The sequence below is a fragment of the Mytilus edulis genome, chromosome 3 (assembly GCF_963676685.1).
Source record: "Mytilus edulis chromosome 3, xbMytEdul2.2, whole genome shotgun sequence".
Lineage (NCBI taxonomy): Eukaryota > Metazoa > Mollusca > Bivalvia > Mytilida > Mytilidae > Mytilus > Mytilus edulis.
This window is the reverse complement of record NC_092346.1, coordinates 50,748,498-50,771,810: the sequence shown is the minus strand read 5'-3', so window position 1 is coordinate 50,771,810 and position 23,313 is coordinate 50,748,498. Positions and strand designations below refer to the sequence as shown.

Below are 23,313 nucleotides of genomic sequence, written 5' to 3'. Positions count from 1 at the left end.
TCAATTCGTGATAACGAATTTGTGGAATTTGTTATCACATTTTTTTTTTATGTAATTTGTGATTCCAGATTAAAAACATTTTCACCTAAATTTGAACTACCTCACCTGGCACACAGGGTTAAGTGAGCTTTTTTCTCTTTACTGAAACCTTTTGGTCAAAGTTAAACAAACTTGACCACGAGCAATTTAGTTTTAACGATTTCTATTTTAAAAATTAGCAAAATTGATTGGTTGTTTGTTGGTTTTGTTTTGTTTTTGTAAATTAGCGCTGAATGGGGCACAAGTTCAGAACGGTAAAAGTGACGTCACCCAATTTCAAACTTGATCATCAGACTCAGTGTTTTGTGTTAATAAACATTGTGTATTAATTCAATAACATTTGGTTGAGGCAAACTAAATGTAGAGAGCGGAAATTACAGAATAAGCACTACATCTTTGACCATTTGTAAAGGGGCATAACTCACGAACTATAAAAGAGACGCCCTTCAATTTCAAATTTTATCTGTGTGTTTTAGTAATTGGCATAGTGTATAAGTTGAATTTATAACATTTGGTTGAGGCAAACGGAAACCATTTCTGGGAACGTACCCGACAAACGGACTAGACTGACGGACAAGGGCTAGACTAAACTTCTCCCACGCCTAGCGGCGGGGGCATAAAAAAATGTGTTTGATACCCATAATTCGTGACAGTAACATTTGTATTCCTTTTTCTTAATTTAAAGTCTTCTTAGACAGGCGATTTCCTTCGTGTGTATCGCCAATTAATATATTTTACACAGAAGCAAAAGAATTAGTTTCGGCAACATGGTTAATCGAAGTGTAAAACCTAAGATTTTCATCCCTAGGTTTACATTTCGATAAACCATGTTGGCGAAACTATTTCCGTTGCATCTGTGTAAAATGTATCCAGGTACACACACTAATGATATTCACCGCTTAAAAAAACTTTGGTAGAAAATAAAAAATAAAAATATTTCGGTCAAGAAATATGAGAATTAGACAAGTTTTCCCCCCGGAGAGTTTCGGTGTGTAAACTGGGTCGCTGGCTAATAAACCCACCCGTTTACACGACAAAAATTTCTACGTATAGTGTAAAATGCGTTAAAACTAAATTGATTGCGGTCAAGTTTGTTTCACTTTGTCAAAAAGGTTTTAATGATTTTTGTAAAAGTAATAAACAGCAATGGGCGCAGAGTGAGGAAGAAAGCTCTCTTAATTCTGTGTGCCATGTGAGCTAAAAATCTGTGATAATGAATTTTAATCTGAAATTACCAATTACAATAAAAACTGTGATAAAGAATTCCACAAATTCGTTATCACAAATTTAATCAGTTTAAACAAATTCTACAATTCGTTATAACGATAAAATCGTTATAACGAATTTATCGTTATCACAAATTACAAAAAAATGTGATAAGGAATTTAATTCTTAATAACGAATTACAAGATCTGTTATAACGATTTTCACCAATTCATTATCACAAATTTAATCTGTTAAAACGAATTATAAAATTCGAGATAACATTTTAAATTCGTGATTTCGAATTCAAATAATTTTATACTTTTGGGAGATCCTAAATGGGCTTCCGTAGAAAGCAATACTACTGAATGTTTCACGATTGTCATGTTAATAAGATAAGAAATCCAAAAATTAAAAAGATAAAGACAAATATTTTATGTATTGATATCAAACATTTTAATCCAATTCTTTTTTACTCGATGTCCGAATCATACGGTCCAACCTCAAATTCGCGTCCCGATTTCATAGTCGACCATGGCGTCCGCTTTAAGGCCCAAATATGGCGTCGGCGTTCACACCAAGGTCCAAATATAGCGTTAGCGTCCGACGTCCACCTTTATGGGTTCATTCTGTCCCACAAACACTACTGACAACTCTCCAAAAGAGACCAAAATGGCACAGAAATTAACAACTATAGGTCACCGTACGGCCTTCAACAATGAGCACAGCCCATACCGCATAGTCACCTATAACAAGTCCCGAAATGACAATGTGAAACAATTTAAACGAAAAAACTAACGACCTAATTTATATACAAAAAAATGAACGAAAAACAAATATGTAACATATAAACAAACGACAACCACTGAATTACAGACTCCTAACTTGGGACAGGCACATACATAGAGAATGTGGCGGGGTTAAACATGTTAGCGGGATCCCAAACCTCCAATAATCTGGGACTATGGTGTAACAGTACAACATAAGAACGAACTATAAAAATCAGTTGAAAAAGGCTTACTCATCAGATGGAAAAAAATACAAATATATAAGATCCATACAATACATACAGACCATATATCGAAACCAATATATACTAAGCATTCAGCCAATCAAACAAAATGCATCTTAGAACCAAAGATCATTTTCACACTGTATATGGGTTAGAGATCTTAAAACAGAGTTTTTTTGGACACTGTATATGGGTCAGAGATACAGTTTGTATACAGACTGTATCTAAAAATTAGACCCATAGATAAAGCATACAGAAAATGCATACAGACTGTATATAAGAGCCACAGGCAGTGAAACACTTTATCTTGCAGTAACAGGCAAAACATACAGACTTTTATTTCAACTTGGAACAACTTACAATGCATAGATACTGTGTCTCTGATCCATAGACAGTGTTAACCGACTAAATCTAAGATATACCGACAATAGAAGTATCTTAGACTCATAGTCAAAGCATATAAACAATGTATAAAGACTAAGAACGACGTACAATACATAAGTTTAATTTAATTTACAACAAAGAAAATGCATACAGACTGTATCTGGGAGGCACAGACAATGCATTGACTGTGTGTAATCAAAGAACCTTTGTGAGCACGCTCACATACTTCACAGCCCGACATTGTCACTAAGCAAACAAAATTTCAACAGATTATTTAGTTCAAACACGCATGAAATTCTGTTGTGTAATTTCAGAAGATATGCAGAAGTATATTTGGGCCGAAATTCTAAGTTCAGAAGGCATAGTTCCTAATTCCTAACAAGAGTACACACGTTGAAATTTCTCTCCTTATTTATGTTGATAGACCTAAATATAAAGTTTTACTACAATTATCACATAAACTTATTAATAACATGACCAAAGAAAATGAGATCAAGGTCATGTGACCAAAATGAGGAATACATTTACACCTTACAATCATTCAATACAAATGAGGTCAAGGTCAAATGAGACTTGCGAGGCTGACATCATAAAATATTTCCAGACACCAAATAAAGTTGACCTTTTGCATATAGTATTAGAAAAAACGAACAAAACTCAAAAGCTTAACTTTGACCATTGAACCAAGGAAATGAGGTCAAGATCAGATGACACCTGCCAGTTGGACATGTACACCTTACAATCCTTCCATACACCAAATATACAAGACATATTTCATATAGTATCTGAGATATAGAGTTGACCACCAAAAACTTAACCCTTTTCACTGATCCATGAAATGATGGCGAGGTCAAGTGAAAACTGTCTGATGGACATGCTGACCAAGGTACGCAAATACTAAACATAGTTACCCATAATATGAGAGAAATTACAAAAACTCTTAACTTTTTTTCAAGTAGTCACTGAACCATGAAAATGAGTTCAAGGACAATGGACATGTGACAGACGGAAACTTCCAAACTTAAGGCATCTGTATCTAAAGTATGGAGCATCCAGGTCGTTCGCCGTCTAAAATATAAAGTTTTAAGAAGTGAACTAACGCTGTCGCCGCCGCCGCCGGATCACCATTCCTATGTCGAGCTTTCTGCGACAAAAGTCGCAGGCTCGACAAAAACAAGAATGTGTCCATCGTACACCGTTCCCCACTTGCCCCATCATTTTCTTTGTTCAGTGGACCGTGAAATAGGGGAAACAAACCTTCTTTGGCATTAAGCTTAGAAAAAAACATATTATTGGAAACATATGTACTAAGTTTCAAGTTTATTGGACCTGACCTTCAACAAAAACTACCTTGACCAAAACATTTAACCTGAAGCGAGAAAACGGACGAAGGAGCAGACGCATAGACCGGAAAACTAATGCCCATTTACTATCGTAGGTGGGGCATAAAAAAATTAATCATGATTTTCTGCCAATATGCAAATTTACATAGCATGTCCTAACTATCTAAAAAATTCATGAAACTCTGTTGTGGTCTTTAGACAGATTTTATGACAAGCTGTTGTAGGAGTATATAGAAAATCAATGAATTGATAATTTCATAATTTCCTCATTATCTACAAAGATTTATAAAACTCTGTTATGTGGTTTCAGAGGAGTTGCAATAACGAGAACAGGACTGACAGACCGATGGATCAAAAACATTGTACCATAAAGAACTTTGTTTGGTTTGGTATAATAAAGGGTCTGCTAAATAATGTAAGGCTGAGATAAATTAGTCATTTGGTCACACCAGTTTTTTGGCGAGGTTCGTTTTGTTCAGTCTGTGATGTTCTTTGTTGTGTTTTGCATTCTGTTGTTTGTTTTTTTAATCTTTCTCTTTTTTTCCGTGGTTTTGTCAGTTTATTATTGACTTATGTGTTTGAATAAGCCTTTAGTATCTTTCGCCTCTCTCTTCGGTCAATTTGATTATGTGGGACATACAGATTTAGACCCAAACTTGTCTCTGATTGTTTCGTGATTATTGCAGATTTAAATCATACTATAAAATTGAGTATGGAAATGGGGAATGTGTCAAGGAGACAACAACCCGACCATAGAGCAAACAACAGCCGAAGGCCACCGATAGATCTTCAATGTAGCGAGAAACTCCCGCACCCGGAGGTGTCCGTCAGCTGGCCCCTAAACAAATATGTATACTAGTTCAGTGATAATAGACGTCATATTAAGCTCCGAATTATACACAAGAAACTAAAATTATAAATCATACAAGACTAACAAAGGTCAGAGGCTCCTAACTTGGGACAGGCGCAAAATTGCGGCGGGATTAAACATGTTTTTTGAGATCTCAACCCAGTAAAACTCAGTTTAAGAGAAGTCTGAGTCCGATGTCAGAATATGAAACGAAAGAAAATAAACAAAATGACAATAATACTTAAATAACAACAGACTACTAGCAGTTATTGACATGCCAGAACCAGACCTTAATTAAACTGATTGAAAGATTATGTCTTCATCATATGAATATCAGGCACAATCCCTCCTGTTAGGGGTTTAGTATTATACCGTCATGAAATATACAACCCTCTTATTTACAATATCATTTGATCAACACCTATTTACAAGATTCTATTTGATATGATTTTTCTAACTGTTGAAGGCTGTATGGTTGCATATAACTGCTTACATCCACTTTATTTGAACTTGAGTGGATACATGTAGGCGTCTCATTGGCAATCATACCACATCTCCGTATTTTTACAGTATTGTATCAGTACTGTTACCTAATAACAGGACAACACAAGACAGCAATTTGACAAAACTAAAGACATACATACTTGATTTTACTTCTCTAAAGATATAAACAAAATTTTCATAGTTCGTATCTGAACATGAACACAGCCATGGGAATTTTAAGGGACTATATTTCAGTGTGCATATATATTTAGTAGCTAATCTAGCTACTTCCTGTTTATCAGACCGGTACCTTAGAAAGGAATTGTGACAATATATCCAATCTTTTCAAAAACCAAAGACTAACGTCACTAGGAGCAGCAGTTAGTTGTCATATATACTCTAGATAGAAAGATAATCTGCCACTTTTATAAAAGGGACTACACATAGTTTTTGAAAGGGTATAATCGGTTTGTGCCGAAATTACTTTCTTTAGTCCAGAAACTCATTTGTGCTAAATGGTAATCTCCACCCACATTTAGGACTGGCAGTTATTTGTAGTTTTTATCAACAGCTTGCACTTTTTCTAAATTATATTTGCTTCTTTTAAGACTGACCAAAACTGTTTTTTTACCATTGTGGTTTGATTAAGGTAGTGTATATCAAACAGCTGTTGGAAATATTTTGGACAACCCTCTTATTTACAATATCATTTGATCAACACCTAGTGGTCTTTGGTGGTATCTCGCATAACATTAATAAGGTCTTTTTTAAAACTTGAAATTATTGGTCCCATATTTATCTGCTATAGCAAATGTATGGGCTGCTGATCTGCATATATGATAGCAATATATTCTTATGTTTTCAATGACCCCTTATTTCTTCACTCTACTTTATAAGATAGAAATAAATGTTATTCCATATTTTATTGGTTTTTTTAAGGTATCATAAATTAGACATAAAGACAAAACTAAGCACAGTGAAAAAAGTCTACTCTGTCCTGTAAAGTTTGAGATGTTTTTGTTGTTCAATCTTTGTCACTTGTATGGAAACACTAAATCTTGATAACCTACAACAGAAATATTATCACTTTTATTTCAATTAAATTGTTGCAGTTATCATGCATGTAATAGAGAAAATGATAAATTAGACCAGATCTCCACATTAATAATATCAAAACTAGAGGCTTCAATGAGCCTGTGTCACTCACATGATACTTTTATTTACAATTGATGCATGATACAGGAATTGTCCATACCAACCGTCAGTGTTCACCATACAATACAGTACTTCTATACACTGTCTGTATACAGTATTTGTTGGATTTTGTCCATACCTATCGTCGATGTTTGACATAAAATACAATACTCCTATATACCATCTATCAACAGTATTTGTCAATACCTACCGTCGGTAGTTAACATACAATATAGTGCTCCTATATACCATCTATCAACAGTATTTGTCTATATCTACCGTCGGTGGTTAACATACAATATAGTGCTCCTATATACCGTCTATCAACAGTATCTGTCTATACCTACTGTCGGTAGTTCACATACAATATAGTGCTCCTATATACCGTCTATCAACAGTATCTGTCTATACCTACTGTCGGTAGTTAACATACAATATAGTGCTCCTATATACCGTCTATGAACAGTATTTGTCTATACCTACCGTCGGTGGTTAACATACAATATAGTGCTCCTATATACCGTCTATCAACAGTATTAATCTATACCTACTGTGGGTAGTTAATATACAATATAGTGCTCCTATATACCGTCTATCAACAGTATTTAGTCTATACCTACCGTCGGTGGTTAACATACAATATATTGCTCTTATTTACCATCTATCACCAGTATTTGTCTATACCTACCGTCGGTGGTTAACATAAGATATAGTGCTCCTATATACCGTCTATCAACAGTATTTGGCTATACCTACCGTCAGTGGTTAACATAGAATATAGTGCTCCTATATACTGTCTATCACCAGTATTTGTCTATACCTACCGTCGGTGGTTAACATACAATATATTGCTCTTATTTACCGTCTATCACCAGTATTTGTCTATACCTACCGTCGGTGGTTAACATAAGATATAGTGCTCCTATATACCGTCTATCAACAGTATTTGTCTATACCTACCATCGGTAGTTAACATACAATATAGTGCTCCTATATACCGTCTATCAACAGTATTTGTCTATACCTACCGTCGGTAGTTAACATACAATATAGTGCTCCTATATACCGTGTATCAACAGTATGTGTCTATACCTACTGTCGGTAGTTAACATACAATATAGTGCTCCTATATACCGTTTATCAACAATATTTGTCTATACCTACCGTCGCTGGTTAACATACAATATAGTGCTCTTTGATACCGTCTATCAACAGTATCTGTCTATACCTACTGTCGGTAGTTGCTCCTATATACCGTCTATCACCAGTATTTGTCTATACCTACCGTCGGTGGTTAACATAAGATATAGTGCTCCTATATACCGTCTATCAACAGTATGTGTCTATACCTACTGTTGGTAGTTAACATACAATATAGTGCTCCTATATACTGTCTTTCAACAGTATTTGTCTATACCTACCGTCGGTAGTTAACATACAATATAGTGCTCTTTGATACCGTCTATCAACAGTATCTGTCTATACCTACTGTCGGTAGTTGCTCCTATATACCGTCTATCACCAGTATTTGTCTATACCTACCGTCGGTGGTTAACATAAGATATAGTGCTCCTATATACCGTCTATCAACAGTATTTGTCTATACCTACTGTCGGTAGTTAACATACAATATAGTGCTCCTATATACCGTTTATCAACAATATTTGTCTATACCTACCGTCGCTGGTTAACATACAATATAGTGCTCTTTGATACCGTCTATCAACAGTATCTGTCTATACCTACTGTCGGTAGTTGCTCCTATATACCGTCTATCACCAGTATTTGTCTATACCTACCGTCGGTGGTTAACATAAGATATAGTGCTCCTATATACCGTCTATCAACAGTATTTGGCTATACCTACCGTCAGTGGTTAACATACAATATGGTGCTCCTATATACCGTCTATCAACAGTATTTGTCTATACCTACCGTCGGTAGTTAACATAGAATATAGTGCTCCTATATACCGTCTATCAACAGTATTTGTCTATACCTACCGTCGGTGGTTAACATACAATATAGTGCTCCCATATACCGTTGATGTCTATCAACAGTATTTGTCTATACCTACTGTCGGTAGTTAACATACAATATAGTGCTCCTATATACCATCTATCAACAGTATATGTCTATACCTACCGTCGGTGGTTAACATACAATATAGTGCTCCCATATACCGTCTATCAACAGTATTTGTCTATACCTACCGTCGGTGGTTAACATACAATATAGTGCTCCTATATACCGTCTATCAACAGTATGTGTCTATACCTACTGTCGGTACTTAACATACAATATAGTGCTCCTATATACCGTCTATCAACAGTATTTGTCTATACCTACCGTCGGTAGTTAACATACAATATAGTGCTCCTATATACCATCTATCAACAGTATTTGTCTATACCTACCGTCGGTGGTTAACATACAATATAGTGCTCCTATATACCATCTATCAACAGTATTTGTCTATACCTACCGTCGGTGGTTAACATACAATATAGTGCTCCTATATACCGTCTATCACCAGTATTTGTCTATACCTACCGTCGGTGGTTAACATAAGATATAGTGCTCCTATATACCGTCTATCAACAGTATCTGTCTATACCTACTGTCGGTAGTTAACATACAATATAGTGCTCCTATATACCGTCTATCAACAGTATCTGTCTATACCTACTGTCGGTAGTTAACATACAATATAGTGCTCCTATATACCGTCTATGAACAGTATTTGTCTATACCTACCGTCGGTGGTTAACATACAATAATTATATAGTGCTCCTATATACCGTCTATCAACAGTATTAATCTATACCTACTGTGGGTAGTTAATATACAATATAGTGCTCCTATATACCGTCTATCAACAGTATTTAGTCTATACCTACCGTCGGTGGTTAACATACAATATATTGCTCTTATTTACCGTCTATCACCAGTATTTGTCTATACCTACCGTCGGTGGTTAACATAAGATATAGTGCTCCTATATACCGTCTATCAACAGTATTTGGCTATACCTACCGTCAGTGGTTAACATAGAATATAGTGCTCCTATATACTGTCTATCACCAGTATTTGTCTATACCTACCGTCGGTGGTTAACATACAATATATTGCTCTTATTTACCGTCTATCACCAGTATTTGTCTATACCTACCGTCGGTGGTTAACATAAGATATAGTGCTCCTATATACCGTCTATCAACAGTATTTGTCTATACCTACCGTCGGTAGTTAACATACAATATAGTGCTCCTATATACCGTCTATCAACAGTATTTGTCTATACCTACCGTCGGTAGTTAACATACAATATAGTGCTCCTATATACCGTGTATCAACAGTATGTGTCTATACCTACTGTTGGTAGTTAACATACAATATAGTGCTCCTATATACTGTCTTTCAACAGTATTTGTCTATACCTACCGTCGGTAGTTAACATACAATATAGTGCTCCTATATACCATCTATCAACAGAATTTGTCTATACCTACCGTCGGTGGTTAACATACAATATAGTGCTCCTATATACCGTCTATCAACAGTATTTGTCTATACCTACTGTCGGTAGTTAACATACAATATAGTGCTCCTATATACCGTCTATCAACAGTATCTGTCTATACCTACTGTCGGTAGTTAACATACAATATAGTGCTCCTATATACCGTCTATGAACAGTATTTGTCTATACCTACCGTCGGTGGTTAACATACAATAATTATATAGTGCTCCTATATACCGTCTATCAACAGTATTAATCTATACCTACTGTGGGTAGTTAATATACAATATAGTGCTCCTATATACCGTCTATCAACAGTATTTAGTCTATACCTACCGTCGGTGGTTAACATACAATATATTGCTCTTATTTACCGTCTATCACCAGTATTTGTCTATACCTACCGTCGGTGGTTAACATAAGATATAGTGCTCCTATATACCGTCTATCAACAGTATTTGGCTATACCTACCGTCAGTGGTTAACATAGAATATAGTGCTCCTATATACTGTCTATCACCAGTATTTGTCTATACCTACCGTCGGTGGTTAACATACAATATATTGCTCTTATTTACCGTCTATCACCAGTATTTGTCTATACCTACCGTCGGTGGTTAACATAAGATATAGTGCTCCTATATACCGTCTATCAACAGTATTTGTCTATACCTACCGTCGGTAGTTAACATACAATATAGTGCTCCTATATACCGTCTATCAACAGTATTTGTCTATACCTACCGTCGGTAGTTAACATACAATATAGTGCTCCTATATACCGTGTATCAACAGTATGTGTCTATACCTACTGTTGGTAGTTAACATACAATATAGTGCTCCTATATACTGTCTTTCAACAGTATTTGTCTATACCTACCGTCGGTAGTTAACATACAATATAGTGCTCCTATATACCATCTATCAACAGAATTTGTCTATACCTACCGTCGGTGGTTAACATACAATATAGTGCTCCTATATACCGTCTATCAACAGTATTTGTCTATACCTACTGTCGGTAGTTAACATACAATATAGTGCTCCTATATACCGTCTATCAACAGTATCTGTCTATACCTACTGTCGGTAGTTAACATACAATATAGTGCTCCTATATACCGTCTATGAACAGTATTTGTCTATACCTACCGTCGGTGGTTAACATACAATAATTATATAGTGCTCCTATATACCGTCTATCAACAGTATTAATCTATACCTACTGTGGGTAGTTAATATACAATATAGTGCTCCTATATACCGTCTATCAACAGTATTTAGTCTATACCTACCGTCGGTGGTTAACATACAATATATTGCTCTTATTTACCGTCTATCACCAGTATTTGTCTATACCTACCGTCGGTGGTTAACATAAGATATAGTGCTCCTATATACCGTCTATCAACAGTATTTGGCTATACCTACCGTCAGTGGTTAACATAGAATATAGTGCTCCTATATACTGTCTATCACCAGTATTTGTCTATACCTACCGTCGGTGGTTAACATACAATATATTGCTCTTATTTACCGTCTATCACCAGTATTTGTCTATACCTACCGTCGGTGGTTAACATAAGATATAGTGCTCCTATATACCGTCTATCAACAGTATTTGTCTATACCTACCGTCGGTAGTTAACATACAATATAGTGCTCCTATATACCGTCTATCAACAGTATTTGTCTATACCTACCGTCGGTAGTTAACATACAATATAGTGCTCCTATATACCGTGTATCAACAGTATGTGTCTATACCTACTGTTGGTAGTTAACATACAATATAGTGCTCCTATATACTGTCTTTCAACAGTATTTGTCTATACCTACCGTCGGTAGTTAACATACAATATAGTGCTCCTATATACCATCTATCAACAGAATTTGTCTATACCTACCGTCGGTGGTTAACATACAATATAGTGCTCCTATATACCGTCTATCAACAGTATTTGTCTATACCTACTGTCGGTAGTTAACATACAATATAGTGCTCCTATATACCGTTTATCAACAATATTTGTCTATACCTACCGTCGCTGGTTAACATACAATATAGTGCTCTTTGATACCGTCTATCAACAGTATCTGTCTATACCTACTGTCGGTAGTTGCTCCTATATACCGTCTATCACCAGTATTTGTCTATACCTACCGTCGGTGGTTAACATAAGATATACTGCTCCTATATACCGTCTATCAACAGTATTTGTCTATACCTACTGTCGGTAGTTAACATACAATATAGTGCTCCTATATACCGTTTATCAACAATATTTGTCTATACCTACCGTCGCTGGTTAACATACAATATAGTGCTCTTTGATACCGTCTATCAACAGTATCTGTCTATACCTACTGTCGGTAGTTGCTCCTATATACCGTCTATCACCAGTATTTGTCTATACCTACCGTCGGTGGTTAACATAAGATATAGTGCTCCTATATACCGTCTATCAACAGTATTTGGCTATACCTACCGTCAGTGGTTAACATACAATATGGTGCTTCTATATACCGTCTATCAACAGTATTTGTCTATACCTACCGTCGGTAGTTAACATAGAATATAGTGCTCCTATATACCGTCTATCAACAGTATTTGTCTATACCTACTGTCGGTAGTTAACATACAATATAGTGCTCCTATATACCGTTTATCAACAATATTTGTCTATACCTACTGTCGGTAGTTGCTCCTATATACCGTCTATCACCAGTATTTGTCTATACCTACCGTCGGTGGTTAACATAAGATATAGTGCTCCTATATACCGTCTATCAACAGTATTTGGCTATACCTACCGTCAGTGGTTAACATACAATATGGTGCTCCTATATACCGTCTATCAACAGTATTTGTCTATACCTACCGTCGGTAGTTAACATAGAATATAGTGCTCCTATATACCGTCTATCAACAGTATTTGTCTATACCTACCGTCGGTGGTTAACATACAATATAGTGCTCCCATATACCGTTGATGTCTATCAACAGTATTTGTCTATACCTACTGTCGGTAGTTGCTCCTATATACCGTCTATCACCAGTATTTGTCTATACCTACCGTCGGTGGTTAACATAAGATATAGTGCTCCTATATACCGTCTATCAACAGTATTTGTCTATACCTACTGTCGGTAGTTAACATACAATATAGTGCTCCTATATACCGTTTATCAACAATATTTGTCTATACCTACCGTCGCTGGTTAACATACAATATAGTGCTCTTTGATACCGTCTATCAACAGTATCTGTCTATACCTACTGTCGGTAGTTGCTCCTATATACCGTCTATCACCAGTATTTGTCTATACCTACCGTCGGTGGTTAACATAAGATATAGTGCTCCTATATACCGTCTATCAACAGTATTTGGCTATACCTACCGTCAGTGGTTAACATACAATATGGTGCTCCTATATACCGTCTATCAACAGTATTTGTCTATACCTACCGTCGGTAGTTAACATAGAATATAGTGCTCCTATATACCGTCTATCAACAGTATTTGTCTATACCTACCGTCGGTGGTTAACATACAATATAGTGCTCCCATATACCGTTGATGTCTATCAACAGTATTTGTCTATACCTACTGTCGGTAGTTAACATACAATATAGTGCTCCTATATACCATCTATCAACAGTATATGTCTATACCTACCGTCGGTGGTTAACATACAATATAGTGCTCCCATATACCGTCTATCAACAGTATTTGTCTATACCTACCGTCGGTGGTTAACATACAATATAGTGCTCCTATATACCGTCTATCAACAGTATGTGTCTATACCTACTGTCGGTACTTAACATACAATATAGTGCTCCTATATACCGTCTATCAACAGTATTTGTCTATACCTACCGTCGGTAGTTAACATACAATATAGTGCTCCTATATACCATCTATCAACAGTATTTGTCTATACCTACCGTCGGTGGTTAACATACAATATAGTGCTCCTATATACCATCTATCAACAGTATTTGTCTATACCTACCGTCGGTGGTTAACATACAATATAGTGCTCCTATATACCGTCTATCACCAGTATTTGTCTATACCTACCGTCGGTGGTTAACATAAGATATAGTGCTCCTATATACCGTCTATCAACAGTATCTGTCTATACCTACTGTCGGTAGTTAACATACAATATAGTGCTCCTATATACCGTCTATCAACAGTATCTGTCTATACCTACTGTCGGTAGTTAACATACAATATAGTGCTCCTATATACCGTCTATGAACAGTATTTGTCTATACCTACCGTCGGTGGTTAACATACAATAATTATATAGTGCTCCTATATACCGTCTATCAACAGTATTAATCTATACCTACTGTGGGTAGTTAATATACAATATAGTGCTCCTATATACCGTCTATCAACAGTATTTAGTCTATACCTACCGTCGGTGGTTAACATACAATATATTGCTCTTATTTACCGTCTATCACCAGTATTTGTCTATACCTACCGTCGGTGGTTAACATAAGATATAGTGCTCCTATATACCGTCTATCAACAGTATTTGGCTATACCTACCGTCAGTGGTTAACATAGAATATAGTGCTCCTATATACTGTCTATCACCAGTATTTGTCTATACCTACCGTCGGTGGTTAACATACAATATATTGCTCTTATTTACCGTCTATCACCAGTATTTGTCTATACCTACCGTCGGTGGTTAACATAAGATATAGTGCTCCTATATACCGTCTATCAACAGTATTTGTCTATACCTACCGTCGGTAGTTAACATACAATATAGTGCTCCTATATACCGTCTATCAACAGTATTTGTCTATACCTACCGTCGGTAGTTAACATACAATATAGTGCTCCTATATACCGTGTATCAACAGTATGTGTCTATACCTACTGTTGGTAGTTAACATACAATATAGTGCTCCTATATACTGTCTTTCAACAGTATTTGTCTATACCTACCGTCGGTAGTTAACATACAATATAGTGCTCCTATATACCATCTATCAACAGAATTTGTCTATACCTACCGTCGGTGGTTAACATACAATATAGTGCTCCTATATACCGTCTATCAACAGTATTTGTCTATACCTACTGTCGGTAGTTAACATACAATATAGTGCTCCTATATACCGTCTATCAACAGTATCTGTCTATACCTACTGTCGGTAGTTAACATACAATATAGTGCTCCTATATACCGTCTATGAACAGTATTTGTCTATACCTACCGTCGGTGGTTAACATACAATAATTATATAGTGCTCCTATATACCGTCTATCAACAGTATTAATCTATACCTACTGTGGGTAGTTAATATACAATATAGTGCTCCTATATACCGTCTATCAACAGTATTTAGTCTATACCTACCGTCGGTGGTTAACATACAATATATTGCTCTTATTTACCGTCTATCACCAGTATTTGTCTATACCTACCGTCGGTGGTTAACATAAGATATAGTGCTCCTATATACCGTCTATCAACAGTATTTGGCTATACCTACCGTCAGTGGTTAACATAGAATATAGTGCTCCTATATACTGTCTATCACCAGTATTTGTCTATACCTACCGTCGGTGGTTAACATACAATATATTGCTCTTATTTACCGTCTATCACCAGTATTTGTCTATACCTACCGTCGGTGGTTAACATAAGATATAGTGCTCCTATATACCGTCTATCAACAGTATTTGTCTATACCTACCGTCGGTAGTTAACATACAATATAGTGCTCCTATATACCGTCTATCAACAGTATTTGTCTATACCTACCGTCGGTAGTTAACATACAATATAGTGCTCCTATATACCGTGTATCAACAGTATGTGTCTATACCTACTGTTGGTAGTTAACATACAATATAGTGCTCCTATATACTGTCTTTCAACAGTATTTGTCTATACCTACCGTCGGTAGTTAACATACAATATAGTGCTCCTATATACCATCTATCAACAGAATTTGTCTATACCTACCGTCGGTGGTTAACATACAATATAGTGCTCCTATATACCGTCTATCAACAGTATTTGTCTATACCTACTGTCGGTAGTTAACATACAATATAGTGCTCCTATATACCGTCTATCAACAGTATCTGTCTATACCTACTGTCGGTAGTTAACATACAATATAGTGCTCCTATATACCGTCTATGAACAGTATTTGTCTATACCTACCGTCGGTGGTTAACATACAATAATTATATAGTGCTCCTATATACCGTCTATCAACAGTATTAATCTATACCTACTGTGGGTAGTTAATATACAATATAGTGCTCCTATATACCGTCTATCAACAGTATTTAGTCTATACCTACCGTCGGTGGTTAACATACAATATATTGCTCTTATTTACCGTCTATCACCAGTATTTGTCTATACCTACCGTCGGTGGTTAACATAAGATATAGTGCTCCTATATACCGTCTATCAACAGTATTTGGCTATACCTACCGTCAGTGGTTAACATAGAATATAGTGCTCCTATATACTGTCTATCACCAGTATTTGTCTATACCTACCGTCGGTGGTTAACATACAATATATTGCTCTTATTTACCGTCTATCACCAGTATTTGTCTATACCTACCGTCGGTGGTTAACATAAGATATAGTGCTCCTATATACCGTCTATCAACAGTATTTGTCTATACCTACCGTCGGTAGTTAACATACAATATAGTGCTCCTATATACCGTCTATCAACAGTATTTGTCTATACCTACCGTCGGTAGTTAACATACAATATAGTGCTCCTATATACCGTGTATCAACAGTATGTGTCTATACCTACTGTTGGTAGTTAACATACAATATAGTGCTCCTATATACTGTCTTTCAACAGTATTTGTCTATACCTACCGTCGGTAGTTAACATACAATATAGTGCTCCTATATACCATCTATCAACAGAATTTGTCTATACCTACCGTCGGTGGTTAACATACAATATAGTGCTCCTATATACCGTCTATCAACAGTATTTGTCTATACCTACTGTCGGTAGTTAACATACAATATAGTGCTCCTATATACCGTTTATCAACAATATTTGTCTATACCTACCGTCGCTGGTTAACATACAATATAGTGCTCTTTGATACCGTCTATCAACAGTATCTGTCTATACCTACTGTCGGTAGTTGCTCCTATATACCGTCTATCACCAGTATTTGTCTATACCTACCGTCGGTGGTTAACATAAGATATACTGCTCCTATATACCGTCTATCAACAGTATTTGTCTATACCTACTGTCGGTAGTTAACATACAATATAGTGCTCCTATATACCGTTTATCAACAATATTTGTCTATACCTACCGTCGCTGGTTAACATACAATATAGTGCTCTTTGATACCGTCTATCAACAGTATCTGTCTATACCTACTGTCGGTAGTTGCTCCTATATACCGTCTATCACCAGTATTTGTCTATACCTACCGTCGGTGGTTAACATAAGATATAGTGCTCCTATATACCGTCTATCAACAGTATTTGGCTATACCTACCGTCAGTGGTTAACATACAATATGGTGCTTCTATATACCGTCTATCAACAGTATTTGTCTATACCTACCGTCGGTAGTTAACATAGAATATAGTGCTCCTATATACCGTCTATCAACAGTATTTGTCTATACCTACCGTCGGTGGTTAACATACAATATAGTGCTCCCATATACCGTTGATGTCTATCAACAGTATTTGTCTATACCTACTGTCGGTAGTTAACATACAATATAGTGCTCCTATATACCATCTATCAACAGTATATGTCTATACCTACCGTCGGTGGTTAACATACAATATAGTGCTCCCATATACCGTCTATCAACAGTATTTGTCTATACCTACCGTCGGTGGTTAACATACAATATAGTGCTCCTATATACCGTCTATCAACAGTATGTGTCTATACCTACTGTCGGTACTTAACATACAATATAGTGCTCCTATATACCGTCTATCAACAGTATTTGTCTATACCTACCGTCGGTAGTTAACATACAATATAGTGCTCCTATATACCATCTATCAACAGTATTTGTCTATACCTACCGTCGGTGGTTAACATACAATATAGTGCTCCTATATACCATCTATCAACAGTATTTGTCTATACCTACCGTCGGTAGTTAACATACAATATAGTGCTCCTATATACCGTCTATCACCAGTATTTGTCTATACCTACCGTCGGTGGTTAACATAAGATATAGTGCTCCTATATATCGTCTATCAACAGTATTTGGCTATACCTACCGTCAGTGGTTAACATAGAATATAGTGCTCCTATATACTGTCTATCACCAGTATTTGTCTATACCTACCGTCGGTGGTTAACATACAATATATTGCTCTTATTTACCGTCTATCACCAGTATTTGTCTATACCTACCGTCGGTGGTTAACATAAGATATAGTGCTCCTATATACCGTCTATCAACAGTATTTGTCTATACCTACTGTCGGTAGTTAACATACAATATAGTGCTCCTATATACCGTTTATCAACAATATTTGTCTATACCTACCGTCGCTGGTTAACATACAATATAGTGCTCTTTGATACCGTCTATCAACAGTATCTGTCTATACCTACTGTCGGTAGTTGCTCCTATATACCGTCTATCACCAGTATTTGTCTATACCTACCGTCGGTGGTTAACATAAGATATACATGTAGTGCTCCTATATACCGTCTATCAACAGTATTTGGCTATACCTACCGTCAGTGGTTAACATACAATATGGTGCTCCTATATACCGTCTATCAACAGTATTTGTCTATACCTACCGTCGGTAGTTAACATAGAATATAGTGCTCCTATATACCGTCTATCAACAGTATTTGTCTATACCTACCGTCGGTGGTTAACATACAATATAGTGCTCCCATATACCGTTGATGTCTATCAACAGTATTTGTCTATACCTACTGTCGGTAGTTAACATACAATATAGTGCTCCTATATACCATCTATCAACAGTATATGTCTATACCTACCGTCGGTGGTTAACATACAATATAGTGCTCCCATATACCGTCTATCAACAGTATTTGTCTATACCTACCGTCGGTGGTTAACATACAATATAGTGCTCCTATATACCGTCTATCAACAGTATGTGTCTATACCTACTGTCGGTACTTAACATACAATATAGTGCTCCTATATACCGTCTATCAACAGTATTTGTCTATACCTACCGTCGGTAGTTAACATACAATATAGTGCTCCTATATACCATCTATCAACAGTATTTGTCTATACCTACCGTCGGTGGTTAACATACAATATAGTGCTCCTATATACCATCTATCAACAGTATTTGTCTATACCTACCGTCGGTAGTTAACATACAATATAGTGCTCCTATATACCGTCTATCAACAGTATTTGTCTATATCTACCGTCGGTGGTTAACATACAATATAGTGCTCTTATATACCGTCTATCAACAGTATTTGTCTATACCTACCGTCGGTAGTTAACATACAATATAGAGCTCCTATATACCGTCTATCAACAGTATTTGTCTATACCTACTGTCGGTAGCTAACATACAATATAGTGCTCCTATATACCGTCTATCAACAGAATGTGTCTATACCTACTGTCGGTAGCTAACATACAATATAGTGCTCCTATATACCGTCTATCAACAGTATGTGTCTATACCTACTGTCGGTAGTTAACATACAATATAGTGCTCCTATATACTGTCTATCAACAGTATTTGTCTATACCTACCGTCGGTGGTTAACATACAATATAGTGCTCCTATATACCGTCTATCAACAGTATTAATCTATACCTACTGTGGGTAGTTAATATACAATATAGTGCTCCTATATACCGTCTATCAACAGTATTTAGTCTATACCTACCGTCGGTGGTTAACATGGAATATAGTGCTCCTATATACCGTCTATCAACAGTATTTGTTTATACCTACTGTCGGAGGTTAACATAGAATATAGTGCTCCTATATACCAAGAGGGATAACGGATCTGCATCTAGAATTTATCATGCTGTCCTTTTTTTGGATTTTTAAAATTCTTGTTATCCCTCAATTTTTACATTCATCCCAAATAATACAACAGTAGTCAATTAGGGGCAGAACACCCATTGTATTATGTTTTCTTGCAGTTATATAAAAAAAAATGTATTTAAGAAAGATGGTATATTCTGGATGATATATTAGCACAACCTTAGTCAATTTGATTTCTCCAGTTACTTAGTGGGCTGTCAATTTTGAAACTAATATTTTTTCACATGAAGAATTTTGTAATACTTTAATTTATTATCAAGTTTGGTTGAAAAGTCTGAATAGTTTCTGCTTTGTTCCAGTAATCAAACATTTTGTTTCATTTGCATCTATGAACATGTTATTCATTTTACACCACTCTTCAACCCTGTATAAATCTTCTTGAACATCATCATTTATATTTTCTAGATGTTTCCCCCTGATTTATGAATAGTGGTGTCATCAGCAATTACAACGATATTGGTCTGTTTCACAATTTTTAATGCATAAGGGAAGGTCATTTATAAATAGCACAAACAATAGAGGACAAGGTATAGAACATTGGGGAACACCAAATTTTACATGTTGTTGTTCAGAGTTAACATTACAAATGTATACCTTTTGTTATTCAGGTACGACTTAAAAAAACTAACAGTAGTCTCACTAAATCCATACATGTCGAGCTTTAAACAAAGAAAGTCATATTCTACCAAATCAAAAACTTTTTTTTAAATCTTAATAAAATTGCTAGGTTTAAATTACCATCTTTCATTTCTTGCAACCATGTGTCAATGATATTAAATAAATGTCAAGCTCAATCCAGTATATATTCCAAGTTATGGACAAATGAATCGATAATGCTATTAAAAATACCAAATCATAACCAGTGCTTTTCTCTTTTTCTATTTACAGTATATGACTAGGTAATAATGATTACTTTTTTCAACTATTTTCATACTTTTTTGTTTCCTCTGCTTTTGTATCAAGGGCATAATTGTTTATGGCAAACTAAGCATCTGCATAATCAAACTATTCCTAACTATACTCTACCTCAAATTCTGGAAACTGCAGAATTTTTGTCATAGCAGTCTTATGGTAGCTGAACTATTTCTATTTTTTGTAAATCTGGATTAATAAGTCTTTTGTCACATTCTGGGGCTATAGAAAAAAAACATTACAGAATTATCAAAATTATGTGTGTATAATGTTTGTGTACAGTCATTCAACTAAAAAAGGACAAAAATTATTTTTTTGTGTATAAATAAATAATTGTGATTTTAATGTCTTAATATTATAAAAAAAACTTCAAAAGATTAAATTTAAATTATAATCTAAACATGAAAGAGCACATATAAATCAACCTTTTACTCAGATTTATATCTAAAACCAGTTATAACTAGCTATAATATCTTTGACTTCACAAATATAATAATCTAATTTTACAAATCAGTATTTATTTGGTGGCACTTCCTGCACACTAAGTATGTTATGCCTTAGGTTTAATTTTGATGCAATCACATTTCAGAAGGTACATGTCTTGAACTGTTTTAATGAATAAATTACAGTTTAAAACTCAGTTTAGGCTGACCTGAGGTCAATAGTCTTAAACAATGTCATCAAACTATCAGTTTTACTGTAATATATTGATATTGTGACATTTATGGGAAAGAGCATATGAGTTAGTCATATTGGTCAATACAATGGAAAGTTTATAGCTGAGACTACTATAACACTATGTGTTATACTAGTAGTCTCAGTTTATAACTATGTTAATGTTAATTATATACATGACATAATAATTAAATCATTTAAAAAACTATTCCAAAGATTTCTCTCAAATCATGTTTACATTTTTTTAGAGAAGAGTCTGTCTGAAATATATTCAGGGTTGTCCAAATAATTATGACTTCTTAAAAAGCTATATTATCATGGGGGAAAGGGGGGGGTCTATTATGTTTTTTTTTCATACAGGAGGAAGACGTCAAAGCAAAAAATAACCCAACAAAACAAAATAAAATAATAGCCTGTCAAGACGTCCTTATATCATAATAATTTGGTCTAATTTTGGGATAATACAATTAACTTCCTTTGATGTCGGGGAGGGGAAAAGTTTTGACGATTAATTATTCTTGAAACTAACCATTATTATTTCTTATTGTTACTTTGTTAAGCGATCGCGATATGTGGTTCTCGAGTTATTTTAAAAAAAAAAAGGGGGGGGGGTTGTTACTATATCAAATTTACCCAGTTTGGAGACAATAAATATTTAAAATCTAACCATAAACTCCAATGTTCCTGCTTTTTTTAGCAGAACAAACACGATGGCATTCTCGTCTCTGTTATAATCAATAGTTAACTCATTTCTTCTTCCAGGTTATTTCTTAATCAATTATGATTATCAGCTGTCTATCTATGTTAATACCATGTTTATGTTAAACTGGTCCGTAATTCCATCGTAGTGTATCGATAAGTGAACACAACAGGGATCCAGTTTATTAAACGTCTGTAAACCGAGGTATATAATATACAAGGTTCCTGAGTCAGTAACCGTAACTATCACCGTGCTTTGTGCGCATGCGCAAGAAACACCAACAACAAGGATAAAACAGGGTACATAGTTCCGTAATTTCGTATATTTTTCTTATCTTCATACTAAAGAGCTCCAAAAGTAGGCGTGCTTAGGTGCACTGGGCTGGTCTAAAAACCGACTCTCGGTGGTTAACGTCTCTCGATGGTTAACTTTAAGTGCCTACCGTAAAAACATGAATGAAAATAAATGTTATCAATATGCATAAACTAAACACATAACTATACGAAACAAAATAATACTGACATTTCTTTTCTCCTTTAAATTCTCTATATTTTCATCGAATCTGAGACTACTATAACACTATGTGTTATAGTAGTCTCAGATCGAATGCAATCAAATGAATGTATATATAAATATTGTTAAAGTAGTTAAACAAAAAATACTGTGCGTAAACATTGTATTAAACATAAAATGAGCAGTAAATGAAATATGACGTATCTTTAAGTTAACAACCCAATATTCATCATAGTCATCAGAATCAGACTCCTGATTGTATACGTTCTGAGAATATCTTAGATTTTGATGGACACTTATAGTGTTTAAAACTTTATAACATTCCGAAAGTTTTACTTTGTAGGACGAGGTGCGGATTTAATTACCTGAGAATTTTTTTGATGAAAC

At 35.3% G+C, this 23,313-nt stretch overlaps 1 long non-coding RNA gene across 1 annotated transcript; it reads right to left on the bottom strand.

Moving 5' to 3' along the window:
• Nucleotides 1-6,222: 6,222 nt before the first annotated feature.
• Nucleotides 6,223-22,516, bottom strand: LOC139516730 (uncharacterized). Its single transcript, XR_011663015.1, has 3 exons — nucleotides 22,381-22,516; nucleotides 21,153-21,260; nucleotides 6,223-6,380 (listed from the first exon to the last, which is right to left on the bottom strand). It is a non-coding gene; the product is annotated as an uncharacterized lncRNA (long non-coding RNA).
• Nucleotides 22,517-23,313: the final 797 nt, after the last annotated feature.